This window comes from Tiliqua scincoides, chromosome 13 (assembly GCF_035046505.1).
Source record: "Tiliqua scincoides isolate rTilSci1 chromosome 13, rTilSci1.hap2, whole genome shotgun sequence".
Lineage (NCBI taxonomy): Eukaryota > Metazoa > Chordata > Lepidosauria > Squamata > Scincidae > Tiliqua > Tiliqua scincoides.
In genome coordinates, this window is record NC_089833.1 from 17,345,457 (window position 1) to 17,357,436 (window position 11,980).

The 11,980-nt window shown below is 47.6% G+C and overlaps 1 pseudogene; it reads right to left on the reverse strand.

Moving 5' to 3' along the window:
• Positions 1–9,607: 9,607 nt before the first annotated feature.
• Positions 9,608–9,726, reverse strand: LOC136633720 (5S ribosomal RNA; annotated as a pseudogene).
• Positions 9,727–11,980: the final 2,254 nt, after the last annotated feature.

The following is an 11,980-nucleotide window of genomic DNA, read 5'->3' on the forward strand; positions in this document are numbered from 1 at the left end:
GATAAAATTTAGACCTATTCCTTGGTATATTTGGGGCACCGATTCCAAAAAATGGCATCAGTTTTGCCCCATTACATCTAGTTTCAGAGATACGACATAGCCTAGTCAGTAAAGGGTTCAAGCAGCTTCCTCATGAGGAGGTCATGGCAGTGGTTCTCACTGAGCCTCCAAAAGAAGGGAGTGGCAGCCAGACTGTGAAGCCACCCAAGAAGAGGCTGCAGCAGGAGACACACGGCCCCCCTTATGGCCACCCCCCCTGCCCTGCATTTGCTATGCTACTGCACTTGGGTTTCCCTGTTTAATATCAATTTGGGATATTTTTAATTCCACCTCTCCATTTTTATACATTTGTTTTAAATAAATTTGGGGTGACCTATACATGCAATTAAATCCCATCAATTAATCAAAGTGGCTTTTGTGTGCATGTAGTGCAATCTCAGCGGAGAGTAGCTGGGGGACCCGGCTCTGTGGGGGGGGGGCAAAATTATGAGTTACTGAATTGCAAAATGTTCCACTAATCCATGACTTGACCCGCTGGTGGAATAACTGAAAGTCCTGTCTTTTTTTCTTTCAATCATTTGAGAAGTTAAAAGCACCTAAACGTTGTCCCTGCAATATAAATAACCAGTAGTGTAGCAAGCAGGGAGAGGGGGCACTCCGCTCTAGGTGATTTGCCCTGGGCAGTGATGGACGCCCCTGCCGTGTTTAGCAGCAGACAGGCCTTCCCACTCTTGCAGGTGCCCGAATGGCTGGAAATGGCCACTCCAAAAGCAACTCGACTATGTGTGTGGTGACAGTGTAATCTCTGCAACACTGCTGAACCATTTCTGGGTGCCATATGTCACTTCCAGTGAGTATGAGGGGTGTCACGCATTGGGGGGGCGACAACCACGCTGGGCATTACCCGAGCTGGCGACACCAATGTAGCCAACGTTGACCAGTCTCTGCAGAAGATAAGGGTTAAGTATTCTGCCAACATCAGACACTGTCAACAAGGTTGGTGGGTGAATGCAGCCAAAGCTGGCTCCACTTGCAACATCACAAGTTGTTGGCATCCTTCAGTCTCGAAAGACTATGGTGTCACGCTCTGAATGGTGGTTCTGGAACAGAGTGTCCTCTCCAGAGCGCGAAGCCTGGGTAAAGTAGGTATGGAGGATAGGCTGTTACCCAGGCAGCAAATCCCCCCTCTCCACGTCGCTGAAATGGTCCAATGGAAAGGCAGAAGCCAATACGGTTGGTTCCAGCAGCGTCGCAGGAGTTGCCAGAACGTGACTGTGTTCAGCCATGAACTGCCTCAGGGACTCTGGCTCCGGATTTTGCCTCGAGGTTGACTCCTGAAGCCTTTTCCATAACTGGAAAAGCTGGGGATAAGAATAGGCCCTCAGTTTAGCTGTACTTGTCGTAAGAGGCGACTAAACAGCCACCGGGTAGATGGGACTCATTAGCCTGGGAAGGCAGCTCATCTGAGAGAAGGAAAACTCTGATCCCAAACCTCCACTGCCTTGTGGCTACATCCAACATCACAAGGCACCTCTAAGAACATAAGAGCAGCCCCACTGGATCAGGCCATAGGCCCATCTAGTCCAGCTTCCTCTGCACAAGCAGAGATTGCAACTGATGGGGTTTCCATCTCTCCATGAGAGATTATATATATACATATTTTTTTACATCTTCTGAAAGGTGATTTCATGCTTCAGGAAGCCGAGTAAGTTTGGGCCTTGACAATTTAAATGCAGATGGCGGGCTTAATGATTGACACCAGAGGTTGCACGAGAGGAGTTTCCGCGCAGGCTGCTCGTCGATCAGGCAGCCGTGCGCATTAACTGGCTGTTCGGGAATTAGGAAGCCAACATTTTGACAGGCCTGTCTCCCTGCTCGTCTCACTTCAGAGGTTGAACATGGAATCGGCAGGAGACCACTGCGAGGTGAGATCACTTCTTCCCAATTATCTCTTCTAATAGATAACATGAAAGCCAGTTGACATCCCCCAGTGCACCAGCTCATAAGCAAGCACAGGTAGAAGTGGTGATGGGGGAAAAATAATAATAATTGACTAGCACCTACAAGTAAGACGAACTAAGACTCCTGGTGGCTGACGGAACTTTAATTTCGTAGGGACGTCAAGAGCCGCGTCTTGGGTCCTCGCTGAAAATTAACGGAGACCTTTTCATCCGAACATCATCGAGAGCTTCAAAAGATGCTTAACAGGACTGCTGGTCCTTTGCTCTTAGCAGAAGAGCGTTCATTAAAAGATACAGCCATCTAATAGGTGCGGTTTGTAGCCATCGACAGCTGACAGATAGATAAGACAGATGCTTCAAGCCTGACCACCCCCAATCACACAGGGGTCTCCTGTTCCTGCTAACAACACTGCCCTCTCCTCCTTTCTGCCCCTTATACTCTGAAACACCTTCACTGCCCAACCCTAACGAAAGTCCCCTGTGCTAATGCAGCCGCACCAACACACCTTGTGTTGCTTCCTGCAGGGGGAAGCTGGACTCTGGAGGTCTCCTCAAGGTAAGGGGACATTTTGCCCAGGAGAACACCCCCAGCCACAGCAATGGGTGTAGTTGGACCTGAACCGAGCCAAGTGGATCTGTGTTGGCAAATCTCAGCCTGAAAGGGGAATAGGATACAGCGTGGCCCAGAACAGCTTATTCCTGCCCCATCCTGGGCCCAATCCGCCCCATCACCACCCTCTGCCCATTACTGTCCCCTCCCTGCTGAATCCTGCCCCTTTGTTGTCCAGGGTGGACCTTATCTGCCTGGTGTGCAGTGTTCCCTAAACTGGTGCCAACGAAATGGCACAGACCTTCCCACCACCACCACCAACTGCTATGCTGTTGCAAAGTGCTTTATGGTGCTTTCGCGGCAGCCTGCACTGGTGGGGCGCATGTTCTGGGGTGCTGGGGGCATCGGACTGGGGTGTCAGCGGGCATGAGAAGAGGCTGAAGAGCAACAGAAGCCCTTTGTTCCTGTTAGCACAGCCCTGGATAAGGAGAACGAGATTCAGTGTTTCAGGTGCCAGAAGCTCTTGAGTGACTCCTGTTGAATCCTTGTTTTCTATGCTTCAGGAATGTTCCCTAGTGCCTCTTCTCTCCCCCCCCCCACCACCCAATGATATTTTCACTGTCTGCAAGAAATGGCACTGAGGTCTAATTTGGTTATGAGCCTAATAGATAAATGGCAGTGTTAGCAAACATTTTTTTTTTTTTTACAAGCCACCCGGGATTCATTTGGCAGAAGCTCAACAAAGCACTCACTGCTGTTCTTAAAAAGAAAGGAGAGAGAGAAAAAAAAATGGTCTCTGGTCCTTGGGGGATCTTTGCAAAATTTGATGTTTGCACTTTGTCTGCCTTTGTTTTGCATGAGGGTGCCTTCAGCTCAAGACTACGGAATACGAAAGAGCTTCGAGTAAACAAAAGCTTTGTCAGCCCCATTCCCCAGAAGCAGATCCTGGGCACACGGCGCACAATGAACATGATAAAGTTTTCTGAGCAAGACAGTGGTGTCGCTAGAGGGGGTGCAAAGCACTAAGTTTGGCAGGGAGCCTTCCTGCAGCATGCAAGCGGGGCCCCCCCCACGTCGGAGCCAGGCATACGCCCCCCCCATTCTGCTCCCACCGCCTGGAATGGCTCCAAAAGGGGAGGGCGGCCCTGGCATGTGCAGTGAGGCTCCCTGCAAAACTCAGTGCTTTACACCACCTCCAGCTATGCCGTTGGCACAAGTCAAGAAGTCTTCCAAAGGGCAGAATTTGACCACAGACATTTGCAGACGTTGCCTACTGAGTCAGACCATCTAGTCTCCTCCGTCAATTTGTCCACCCAAGCCAAGCGCTGCCACCACTACATCTTGTGGCAGTGAATTCCACAGGCCAACAATGCGCTGGGTGAAGTACTTCCTTTTGTCCATCCCAATCAATTTCATTGAAGGACCTCTGGTTCTCATCTTGGGAGAGAGCCAGACAAACCTCTTTCTCCCCACAGCAGACATTTAAAAAAAATCTCAATCATGCCCCCCCACTTAATTTTTTTTCCCCACGCTAAAAAGCCCCAAATGCTTCAGCCTTGCCTCATTAGGAAGCTGCCCTACCCCCCTGATCTCTTTGGTTGTCTTCCCTTGCACTTTTTCCAACTCCGTAATGTCCTCAAGGTGGGACATTCAACACTGAACGCATTCCAAATGTATAGGCATCCCTCCTCATCTGTGGGGGATACATTCCAGCCCCCCCCAGTGGATCCAGAAACTGCTGATACAGAGGAACACTACCTCCATGACCCCCTGCGGTACCCCATGCCCTTTATGTTGATTACATTCCCCGAAGAGAGACCGTGTCTTCCTTTAACAGCCTCTATAAGCAGAAAACGTATAGTAAGACGAGCACGTTCATATATTTTTCTCTGTGAAAACTTAATTTAAATTGCATGTAGGAAGCTCAACACAGGAGTACATGTTCCTGTAAGTAGGTCTATTTCATGGAGAAATGTTCTCCCCCCCCCTTCCTGTCTAGATGTGTAATTCCTTTGTCTCACATTACATCCAGTTTTATTCTTTTTAAACTGTCTAATTTTGTCCCATATAAATAGTTTTGAAGGCAAGGAGGAGTATATAAATAGTTTAAGAGGCAGTTTCAATACAGCTTCCTACATGCCTGATGCTCATCCTCATCAAGGGACAAATGCATTGTCCCATCTCTTCCGGCAAAGCATCAATTAAAAAGTCGACACACACAAACCCCCCAACCGTTATTGGCTTCCAGTTATTATAAACACAGCAAAGGGAATTGCTTGGAAAGCAATGTGCAATTTTGCCAGCCCTACTCTGTAATCTGCCGTGATTGAAAGCCGGGATGAATATAGGTTTGGAAGACGTCTGCTCAAGGATTACAAAACGTATATAGTGTCAACTCTAATAAACACTGACGTGCAGTACGAATTAAGCTGGTGCCCCCCAATTGCTCATTCATTTGCAAAACCCTAACTAAATGAGAAAATAGGTGGTTGACGGTCAACCATTGCTTCAATGGTGGTTCCAGGAAGTATCATCCATGCTTCAAGAAGAACAAGGTAGAGAGCACGGTTCACAGAGATTAGGACTGCTGTTTTAAACATTGGTATTTCACCTCTTTTCATAAAGAAACTCAAGATGGCCTACATGGGGTCCCAGTACTGACTGAGGCATTGAACAGATGTGGCTGTAATCCTATACACTTGACTGGGAGTAAATCCTATTGAACTCAATAGACCTTGTTCCTGGGTAGATGTGCATAAGTAGGACCTACGGGAGAGGGTGCAGGGGATAAATCGTACCCAAGCTCAGGGTCAAAAAGGGGACCCGAGAGCCAAATGAGGGGGCCTGAAAATTTCCTCGGATCTGACATTTTCCAATCTCCCCAGGGCCCATAAGAGGGGAGTGCAGGGGATAAATTATACCCGAGCACAGGTTCGAAAAGGGAATCTGGAAGCCAAAGGGAGCTGGAAATTTCCTGGGATCGCAGAAAATGTGTGCGTATTTTGTGTGAAGACTGGCATTTACATTTTGTGTAAGTCTATGCAGTTTTATATATTAGAGAAATTATGATGCAAGGATCGTGTGAAGTTATGATCCCATGGAGGAGGGCAGGAACTCCAAAGAAACTTTGTACCCAGAAGGGTCCCAAATAAACACTGTACCCCTGATGACATTCCTCTCAAAGGCCCCTGTGCATAGGACATATGGGCCCGAGTCACACAGGGCAGCGGGGCAGGAGGAAGGGTTAAGCTCCTCCACCCTCCAACCAGGACCCCAAGCTGAATCGCCTCCCTGCATGCGCTGTTCCCATAAGAAACTGCAAGCCCGCCACAGCCAATGACGTGATGAGAGGCACATCTAGTTTGGCCTAAAGGCAGGCTGGTTTTTCTGTAGCCACATTAGAAGCCCATGAAGAGATAATTTCTTTTTTAAAACAAGCACACAGCCAAGTCGGATTTCACAGAGTGTGAATGACTAAGCCAGCGGCAATCAACGGGGCTGGAGTGCACACTTTTTAATTTATTTTCCAAGTTCAGAAGCCTTTGTACTGATTGAGAAAACAAATTAGCCAGGCTGGCACAGCCCGAAGACTCCCACATTCAGTATTCTCTCATCCTCCGACGGCCCGAGCGCAGAGCCTGGCGTCATCAGAACCACTTCACAGGGTCGTTGTGAGGATGGGAAGAAGGGAAGGAACCATGTACACCACCACCCTGAACTCCTTGAAGGACGGTATAAAAGTGTGAAAAAACCATTTACTCCAGTGGGTCTCTTTGAGAACCGGCCTCCCAGCAGTGCAAAATGGTGGTCTGCTCTTTCTTGCACCTTCCTTCCCCTGAATAAGCCTTGTGTTAAATCTTTGTAGCATAATGTATAAAAACAGTACACCGAATCAACCTGAGATTTTGTTTTCGAGCCGGAACAAATGTAACTCATAGGGGGCTTTTCAGTGTTAGTGCACCACATTCCTGGGCCTGTGGCTCTCTCTCACCCTCACCTACCTCACAGGGTTGTTGTAAGGAGAGAGGGTGGGGAAGAATTATGAGCTCCTTTGGGGGAAGGGAAGTATATAAATGTGGAAAATAAAGACCTCTCCTCTTCTGTGAATTTGTCCTATCTCCGTTGAAGGCCACCTACATGACTGGACATCACCACATCTTGTAGCAAGGAATTCCACAGATTAATTTTTGCACTGGGTATCAGTCTTTACTTTAGATCCACATAAAAGGCATTCCAACCTCCAGAACTTTCAAAATACCCGAGAAGCAGGGAGCCACACATAGATCACAGTGAAGAATGTCTTTGTGTTACAAGAATAAGGCTGGCCTGCTCCCATCTCGCCTCTGCTTCTAAACTCCCCCGAGCTTTCCATCTGGACACGGAGGGGGGGACTGCTTCTGGAGTCCCACCGAACACAAATGTGGGGTTTTTTTTAATCATTAGAATGTTTAAGAATCTGAAACACACTTTTTTGCCATGCAGTCAAAAGGCAGAGGCAGATGGTATTAATCAGTGAAAAATAAATCTCCTTTATGCAACCAGCTTTTTATGTTCATTCAACAAATCATTGCATCTATGGTATAGTGGTGTGTGTGTGTGTGTGTGTTCTACACTGCACACAGCAGGGATGCTTTTTTGTTGTCGTTTCTTTTAACTCTTTCTCTCTCATCAAATTGGCATAAATATAGTTGCTAGAGAACTCCTGCTTATGTCCTCTGTTGGAGCCTTATTGAGACACATGTTTTGCTGGAGACCCAATTTGGAGAACAGAGATGGAACAAACTTTGGGCCAGCTCTAGGTTGGGGGGGGGGGTGTTCTCAGCAAAGTAAGAGAAAGATGAGAAATTGAGATGAGAAATAATAATAATAACTTTATTTTTACCCCACCTTTCTCCCCGAAGGGACTCAAGGCAGCTTACAACAGATTAAAAAACATAATTTAAAACAAATAAAAACATATTAACACAAGTCATAAAAACAGCAGTCAGATAAAAAATAGGTAAAAAGAGCATAGAGCAGCAGCAAAATCATAAAAGAATCAGGCCTGTAAAAAAATATTAAAAGATGTTAAAAAGACGTTTAAAAGGCCGAGAATTCATTAGGCTTGTTTAAACAGAAGGGTCTTCAGGCTTCGCTGAAAGGTCTCAAGAGAGGGAGCCATTCTTAAGTCAAGGGGAAGGGAGTTCCATAGCGTGGTGCCACTACTGAGAAGGCCCTGTTTCTTGCCGCCGCCCCAAGTACCTCCCTAGGCGGCAGCACTTGTAAAAAGGCCTTCTCTGATGACCTAAGAGGATGAGCCGGATTGTGCGGAAGTAGGCGATCTCTAAGATACCCTGGCCCAGACCAGTATAGGGCTTTCAAGGTCAAAACCGGCGCCTTGAATTGGGCCCGGAAACGAATGGGCAGCCAATGCAGCCGCTGGAGAAGCGGACTGACAGGGTCGAACCGCCTACCTCCAGTAACCACACAGGCCGCCGCATTCTGCACTAGTTGCAGTTTCCAAACCATCTTCAAGGGCAGCCCCACATACAGCGTGTTACAGTAATCTAACCTCGATGTCACCGAGGCATGGATCACCGTGGCCAGGTCTGCACAATCCAAGTACGGCCGCAGCTGGCGCACCAGCCGAAGCTGAGCAAAGGCCCCCCGGCCACAGCCGCCACCTGGGAATCCAGGAGCAACTGCAAGTTCAGGTGGACCCCCAAGCTGCGGACCTGCTCCTTCAGGGGGAGTGCAACCCCATTCAGCGCAAGCCGATAGTCCAGCACCTGCATCGAGGATTTCCGAACCAGGAGAGCCTCTGTCTTCGCCGGATTTAATTTCAGCTTGTTAGCCCCCATCCAGATCCTCACTGCCTCCAGACAGCGCTCCAGGCCCTCAACCGCCACCCTGGAGTCTGGAGAAAAGGAGAGAGAGCTGGGTGTCATCGGCATATTGATGGCACCCCACTCCAAACCCCTGGATGACCTCTCCCAGCGGTTTCATGTAGATGTTAAATAGCATGGGGGACAGAATTGAGCCCTGTGGCACCCCGCACCTCAAGGACCAGGGTGTCAAACAGGCATCCCCCAGCACCACCATCTGGGACCGATCCTCCAAGTAGGAGCAGAACCACCGCAAAACAGTGCCTCCAACTCCCAACTCGGCCAATCGGCCCAGAAGGATACCATGGTCGATGGTATCGAAAGCCGCTGAGAGGTCCAGCAGGACCAACAGGGATGCACTCTCCCTGTCCAGTCCCTGGCGTAGGTCATCCACCAAGGTGACCAAGGCGGTTTCCGTCCCAAAGCCCGGCCTGAAGCCAGATTGAAAAGGATCCAGATAATCCGCTTCATCCAAGACCCTCTGGAGTTGGGACGCCACCACCCGCTCAATTACCTAAATTGTGGACATAAATAAATGTCCACAAACACAGACAATCCCCTATTCCTTCCTGCTTGCATTCTCTTAACCTCCCTCCTCTAGCGTTCAGGCTGCCTGCTTCTCACATTCATCCCTAGCATTCTATATCAGACTGCAAAGACAGAAAGATAGATGTGCTTGACACAGTAAAGGGTCCACTTTTATCCACAGTTTCAGTATCTACAGGGGGATGTATCCCCATAAATACAGGGTGCACCTATACTAAAAACTGGCAGACCCCCCCCCCCCATAGTAGCATCATGGCAGATGGGATCACATCATCTCCTTTTGAAGATGGGAGACAACTCATTATCACTGTTCCCTTCTGCTTCCATTCCTCCTGTTCGAATGACGCATTCATTAACCTAGGAAGCCTTCCAATTCAAATGACGCACGACCAGTTCCTATGGGAGGCTATTAGGAAAATAGCACCTCCATTCTCTATTAGAGTATATTGCTAGCAACTGAGCGTGTACCCTTTCTGGAACTGATCTCATGGGCTTGGTAGGACAGCAATGCCCAGGCTTCTGACCACATATATTTGGTGGTTGGCAACCTTCAGTCTCGAAAGACTATAGTATAAGCCTACAGCACCCGGTATTCCCAGGCGGTCTCCCATCCAAGTACTAACCAGGCCTGACCCTGCTTAGCTTCCGAGATCAGACGAGATCAGGCATGGAAAGACCATGGTATAAGCCTACAGCACCCGGTATTCCCAGGCGGTCTCCCATCCAAGTACTAACCAGGCCTGACCCTGCTTAGCTTCTGAGATCAGACGAGATCAGGCATCTGCAGGGTAACACATATTTAGGTTCTGAATTAAACATTGGATCCTCAGTGCAATCAGTGGCAGATGCAGAATATCCAAGACCAACGTTTATTGCTACTCAATGTACTACTCCATGCCCCAGAGCTCGCCCATCCACCAGGTTTGAAAGTAGTCTCCCTGCCATGTCACTTGGTGGCTTTATGCAAGCCACTCAGTCTCAGACTTCTCAATCTGCTCAATGGAGATAATCATGATTATTTTCCAGGGATGTTATAAGGAACTCCATCAAGGGGATGCATTGCCACAGAGGAGTGATGGCTGACAAAGATCTCAAATAAACACAATCAAGTTTCTATTGGTGACCCAGAGTCGCTCCTATTGATTTCAGACTAACACCTACATTTGAGTCAGGATCTATTCTGCACTTTGACTTCTACACCTCAACCAGCAGACTTTTGCAAAGGTCTGGAAGTCTTGCTGGCTCCAACAAGCATTAGGGACGGCTGGATGTGTTCACAATCACAATCACACCCCAGAAAGGGCAGGTTTCCAAGGAGAATGTCGATGCTCTTGTAATTAAAACATAGCCACAAGGAATCAGCAGTGCTATTTCTTAGAAGGCATCTCCAAAGGTTAAACTCCTGAAAATTAGACTCTTCCAGTATAAAAGGCAGATCATACCTGTGGGGTGGGGTGTGTGTGTGCAAATAACTCTTCAGTTATCTCTCAAACACCACAGTTTTTGCAAGGAAGAGATGGTCTGCTTGCTTCTAAACGAACAATGAAAACAGAGCCTCTGTCTGTGTCCTAAAGCAGATTCCACATCCCCCAACAAAGAGCGGGATTTTGCTTTCCCCTTACTTGAACAGAAACTACCATGCTAAAGGCTAAGTAAAGACAAACTTTTCTGTCTTAAGTGTGCTCAAGGGCTGAATTTTTAAATTATTGGTATGGGGTGGGGGGCTCAGATAAGGCAACCCCAAAGAACAGGGCAAGTTCAACTTGAGAAGTAAATAATAGTTCTTTCCAGTGGCACTCTAAATAAACACAATAAATATTTTGTTTTTGAGAGAGTGAGAAGCAACAACCAACTAGACCAGTAGTCTTCCACCTATTTTGCATCATGACCCAAATAAATAAACAAAATATGAGACTGGGGACCCACTGCCAATTCCACCCCTCTCATGGGACCCAATAAGCTAACTCCCATCACTGTTTTCCCCTATCTCTTGTGTCTGCTTCACAACAACTTTGTGAGTTAGCGGCCTGAGCAGGGCCAACCTTCAGAGCTATTTCACTGACCTTTGGATAGCAGGAACATGCTCTGCAAGGTTATATCAAGAACCCGGTTTTGATAAGGCAGGACCGGACCTTTACGGCTCAGGTCCGGGGTATTTGAGGGACTGCCTCCTTCCCTACAATCCTGCCCATGCTCTGGAGGGGCCCTTTTGACTATGCTACCACTAAGTGATGTGAGAGGGGCAGCAGCCAGGAAGAGGGCCTTCTCGGTGGTGGCCCCCGAACTGTGGATTACCCTCCCCTTAGAACTGAGAACTGCTCCCTCGTTGCTAACGTTTCTGCGTGGACTGAAGGCCTTTTTATTTCAAAAAGCTTTTAATTGTTGACAGGCTGGCTGGCGTTCTTGCTCCTTATATGAAAATCCACGTGGTTTGTTTGTTTGTTTTTAGATTTTTTAATTATTGTAAATTGTTTTTAATGATTGTTTTTCATGTTGTACTTTTAAATTGTAAGCCGCCTTGTGTGCTCGTTGGGCAAAAAGGTGGGGTATAAATTAATAAAATAATAATAATAGGATTGAATCCAAGCCCTCTCTTGCACAGGGTTTGAAAGGTTGTCATGACCTCTCCCATGGGGCTTCACAATCCCATTGGACTCACAACCCACAGGCTGAAGAACACTGCACTTGACCAAACCAACAGCCCATCCACTTGTTTAAGCCATGATGCTAGAGAGGGGGAAACAGAGGAAAATCATTTTCACAAAGACCTCTTTGGTCAATCATGGAAGTTTAAATGCAAGATTTTGTTGTACCCAAGAGCAATCCTATTGATTCTTCTTCCTGCAGCTTGCATAATCACTAACATATTATTGTCTCATGTAAAAAAAACCTGGACAGATAATGAGAACATCCCCATAGCATTTGCAAGTGGGGCTGAAAAAAAAATTGCAATTTCAGCATGGAATTAATGGTTCTTGGAGATGAGTTGTCCATAACTAACAGGCTCAGCACTTCACACAGAAGGCTTTCTGTCACCAACTTCCCTGGCGTATGCAGTC